The sequence below is a fragment of the Schistocerca piceifrons genome, chromosome 2, assembly GCF_021461385.2.
Source record: "Schistocerca piceifrons isolate TAMUIC-IGC-003096 chromosome 2, iqSchPice1.1, whole genome shotgun sequence".
In the NCBI taxonomy this organism is placed as follows: domain Eukaryota; kingdom Metazoa; phylum Arthropoda; class Insecta; order Orthoptera; family Acrididae; genus Schistocerca; species Schistocerca piceifrons.
In genome coordinates, this window is record NC_060139.1 from 717056891 (window position 1) to 717062658 (window position 5768).

Genomic DNA, 5768 nt, shown 5'->3' on the forward strand with positions numbered 1-5768 from the left:
GCGGATTTTTAATGCTGCTGGAAACACAAATGCACTACATTTGTAATAAAATTGTAAATACTGCTTGCAAAAATAAAAGAATAATCAATAGGTAGTCTCTTGGTGAGATACCGCGCCGTATTTTTGTTTCCTGTTATCGAATATTTGACTACACAATAGACAAGAGATGTTCGAAGTTAGCATTCATCATGCAAAGTTTTTAATCTAAGTGAAGTTCTATTATTTTAGTTAACTGAATAGCATTTCTCGGTAACATCAGTATGTTCTCCTCTAATATTTTTCCCTTCTTTATTTTTGTGTCTCGTCACCATTTTTCTTGATTAATAATAATGCAACAACAATGGCAACTGATCTGTTTTTCAAGAATAACAGCACTTCTGCAGCAAGTTTCTGAAATAAACTCGTCCCCGTGACTTGAAGCAGTAAACTTTTTTTCTTTTTTCTTCTAATCTAAAGACTCAGCGTGGGCTTACGTGGACACAAGGATTTCGTAACTCTTCGCGTCTAGGGTCAGCTTGACACTGCCAACACCTGGAGACAAATGAATATCTTTCAAGTAGTACCGATTTTCTCCGCTTGAGGCTGCACTAGTCAAATCGTCAAGCTATTACGACCAAACAGCACAGAGTAAATATCGTTGGAGTGAGCATTCACATGCGCAGAACAGTTTTTGTGTTGTCAAAATACATTGTCGCCCTGATCACGTGTTCTCAGGATGTCGTGTGTTTGTTCGTATAGCGCCCTGTATATTTAGAATGTCACTACATCCCTCGTACAGACGGATTCTTTTCGTACGTGTCGTGGATTATTTATATATGTTGCGCAGACATTTTAACAGTATCCATTTGATACCGGGAATAAACCAGCCACGTTACTTTTAGGGGCAAGTGATATTGCATTCTACTTCTTTGCGATAGGTGTCACAGTTCAGATGCACTCGATTTTTGGTAGTTTTCGGTATGATACTGCACTTTTTAGCATTACAGAACCTGACGTACATTTTTGCAGTGATAGTCTTGCAAAACGACTTGACAGTACGCTACTAGTTTTGCAAGTGTCCGAAAAACACCGAATTTGCCACACATTAACAATTATATCCCTGCTAATTCGTCCTTTTTCTGCTGTTTCTGCGTATTTATTTTCTCGTTTTTACGACCTACACCACAATTTTTCTTACTGGTGACACTTTGAAGTATTTATTTAACGCATTTTACATACTTGCTCCCAGTTTATTAAATAAATAGTAGACTGGGTAAAAAGGGGGGAAATAGGCGATCGGAGAATAAATGTACTGTAAAGCAAATACAGTTGGTCATGTAACAGTCAACCCATATAACACCATTAAGGGAAGTGGAAAGTGACACAAATGAAAGAGTTTGGAGGCACGTTTACTAATAATTTACGCTTCTTAATCAAATGGTGCAGAAAATAAATTGAAGGTAAAATACACCAAAAAAGATGAATGTGTACTTTGATTAGCTACCTGCAAGCCACACACGTCCAAATTTTTCTCTATCTAAACATTCCCCTTCAAAGTGTTTTGATTTTTTTCTGGTTCAAAAATTGGTTCAAATGGCTCTGAGCACTATGGGACTTAACATCTGAGGTCATCAGTCCCCTAGAACTTGGAACTACTTAAACCTAACTAACCTAAGGACATCACACACATCCACGCCCGAGGCAGGATTCGAACCTGCGACCGTAGCGTCCCGCAGTTCCAGACTGAAGCGCCTTTAACCGCTTAGCCACACCGGCCAGCCTTAATTTTCTGGAGCCACATCTTTATTCGTTGTTCATCCTTCGGGAAACTAAAATATAAATCACACATAATCATTCTCCATGTCCTAGACACACTTAACGTGGTGTCCCACTGTAACATTATAGTAAACAAAAAGGTTTGGACACACATATTATACGACGACAATTACAGACTCCCACTCTATTGAATTTATCTGTCTCCCGTCTTTCAAATCTATATACATAATCGACAAGTCACTGATAAATGCATGGAGGATAGTATTTGCTGAAACAACTAACCACTCCCTTTCCTGTTCCACTTGCAAAGCTTTGTACGAGCCGTAATATCTATTATATAGTCATCAAATTGTAGAAAAATAGGTCTACAGAATCAAGCCTTAATTATAATGCGTCTCGAAATTTTTAAACATATACAGTGTCTCTTACTAATATGATAACCATAATTAGAACTACATGATATGTACCCATGAAAAGTTACTATCCCTCCGTTCATATATTTTTCGTTGCATCTGTAGCAACAACAGTAATTCACCATCGCTATTACACTATCAACAAACAGTGAAAACACAACAAAAACTCTTGATATAAACTTCAAACTCTGCAGAAAGCACACACGCATAGCGAAGTCCAGAAAACAGGTGACAATCCTTGTTTAATGTTGACAACATGCGCAGAACGCAATGCTCACTCCAGAGATATTTACTCTATGCCAAACAGTGGTTACACTACAACGGTCCTTCTGTTGGGTATGCAAATGGTCCCAAGTCCAAAAGCTATCCAAAACACTTGATCCTACCTTTACGTGACCAACAGAACCCGATTTATGAGCCCTGGAAGAATCCCGTTTATATGCGCAACATTATGGAACGTAGCACATTGTGTCACATGCATACCGACTGATGTTTCAATACAAACGTACAAGAAAAAAGAGGCAAATCTGGCTCCTACTGGAGGGATGGGGGTGATAAAAAAACACCTACTGAGGATAACAAAAACGAGGCACATCCATAAATAAAACAATGGAAACTCCAGGTTGGACTATCAACAATGTCATTAAAAGATAGACCTCTACTCGCCGTAAAGATGAGAAGTTGAATTACAGACAGGCACAACGAAAAGAACGTTGCACAATTACTTTTTCGCCAAAGCCTTTTACAGAGAAAAGACACACACACACATTCACTCAAGCAAACACACCTCAAACACGTATGACCGCCATCGCTGGCAGCACGGGCTGGTCTGGGCTGCCAGTTGTGTGCTTGCTTGGGTGAATGTGTGTTTTCTTTTCTGGAGGAGGTATTGGCCACAAGATAAATGTGTAACAGTCATATCTGCAATGCAACGTGCCATCTTTACGTTGAGTAGCTTTCTATCATTTTCCTAAAATTGTTGTATGTCCATAAATATCACACTCAATCACAGAGCAGAAATTTTCGAGTTGACCAACCTGCACTTCGTTGCAACAGGTAACTCACTTACTCTCCACTTCCATCTTAACATTAAATCATACAATTAGCTCTCTGTGTTTGTTATTGTTCTAGCAAAAAAACCACACACTTAGTTTTTGTGTTTGTTATTGTTCTGGCAACAACGTGTTTGTTAGCGAAGTGTTATTGTTAGTCCGGGTAGTTGGCAAAATATTTTCTTTTTTTTTTCCCCTGCAGGATAATGAAGTCACAGGCTTTCACCAACCGTTTCTAATGGATAAAAATTAAATGATGGAAGATGACAGTTTATATCTGATTGGTAAAAATGTTGACACATCTGCACACAATTTAGCGGTTCGGTACGCCAGAGATCGCCCTATAACATCGGCCGACAGCATGATCATAGCGCGTCCGAGCTCCTTCGTCGGTTCTTGTCAGGGTCAAGTAGGTTAGGTTATGTTATGATCTATTCTATGTCCGAAGTAGGTCAGATTTTAACCTCTTAGGATGGTGTGGATGGATACCACGACGCCTCTGTGTTTGGATACGAGTGCTGCATAGTAGCTTCTGCTATTCAAATGGTTCAAATGGCTCTGAGCACTATGGGACTTAACTGATGAGGTTATCAGTCCCCTAGAACTTAGAACTACTTAAACCTAACTAAACTATGGACATCACACACATCCATGCCCGAGGCAGGATTCGAACCTGCGACCGTAGCGGTCGTGCGGTTCCAGACTGTAGCGCCTAGAACTGCTCGGCCACCCCGGCCGGCTTTTTCTGCTATTAAAGAGACGCTGAGTGCATGTGAATGAGCTTTCCCGTCTCGGTAAAGAACGTGGCGGGTACTATACAATTTGTCGTCAGTTATCGGAATAACCATACAAGTTTTACGAATATATGAGAAGATGGGAGAAACGTTCTGTTTCATACTCGAGAAAATTCGTGGTGACTTTGAAAAGCCCGTTATAAACACTCTGTTTTATTTAAAATTGTGCTGACGTACGTCAATTAACTTTCAATGACTATCATTTAGCACGCGAGTGAAAGACTGAAGTGTCGAATAAGGTACTCTTAAAACTAAGGAACTTAAAAGTGGAAATACATAACACACACCACATTTGCAAACCACTTCATATCAACAGAATCAGTACCCTGCTGGCATAAAACGCCAGTAAGCAGTGATAATAATTTGTAGACAACTAATGACAACCTACCACAAAAAAATCCAATACATAAGCTACAAGCATATAAGATACGCCACCTTTTAAATTTTGACAAATTATTTTTGAGCTTGTAATCTACGCTTAAAATTTCCAATAAAGAGTTTGCCTATTTGAGGTTTCGAATAAACCTATTTCAGTCCATAGATTCCGAACTATATCCCGATTATGATTTTTCATCCGCAGGATGCCACAAACTGACTCTTTCTTAGATTAAACTTATCAGTTTCTCACGCTCACCGAGCGAGGTGGCGCAGTGGTTAGCACACTGGACTCGCATTCGGGAGGACAACGGTTCAAACCCGCATCCAGTCACCCTGATTTAGGTTTTCCGTCATTTCCCTAAATCGCTTCAGGCAAATTCTGGGATGGTTCCTTTGAAAGGGCACGGCCGACTTACTTCCCTAATCCAATGACCTCACTATTTGGTCGCCTCCCCGAAATCAACCAACTAATCTTTCTCACGCTCCATATTTCGTGTGCAAGAACGTCGGTCGATTTGACTGTAGAAAGCAAACTGATCTGAATTTCGCCGATTGTCGTCCGAAGTCTGTGCGTATGGAAGATAAAATTGGCTATAGTGTGACCGCGCACGTAGTGGAGTACTGATTTGAAAAGATTGGCCGTCTCCGGTCGATGTCGGTCGGCGGCGGAATCCACCGATATCGGAGCCACTGTAACCGCAGCCTTAAGCTTCGAGCTAAAAAATGAAGGTATATTGCGCTATAGAATTACGCTGTACGTTGTTTTCAGACCAGAGTGGGCGGAGGCTGGCACCATTTTAAGTAACCCAAAACATTAGCATATTACTGTTTACGATTGCTTCTCGTTCATTATTTCTGTCTGCAACAGCTGCTTTAATTACAAAAACTGTAGTGTTTACGTAAATAACTTAGTGTCAGGAAGGAGATTTCGAACGTTTTTCCATTCTTTTATGTGTATTTGCTCTTGTAATACGACACATTTGGCCTCGTTAATGTACTTGTTTTTCGATAAGATATTTCCAAGAAGAAAAGGCTGTGATGTGTGAAGGACGCTTTCGTAATCCATTTAATTCCACTTCTACAGTATCTGTATAGCAAATGAAGCTGAACCTCGAAACCAATGCTTGTTTGCTGACTGGTACTGCTGCTTGTTCGTCACATTTTCTTTCAGCTTTCAATTCGTACGCACAACAATTTTAATGTTCATGTTTGTAAAAAACTTACCTCCGCGTCCTTTGTAAGCCGATAAACGTGTGCAACGAGGAAAGTAGCAAGGCATGCTACCATATCTTGTGCATGTCAACAAAGTGAACGTCTATTGAAATGTCAATGAAACAGGATAGCATATGAGTTGAAAGAAAATCTAACTCCAAGTG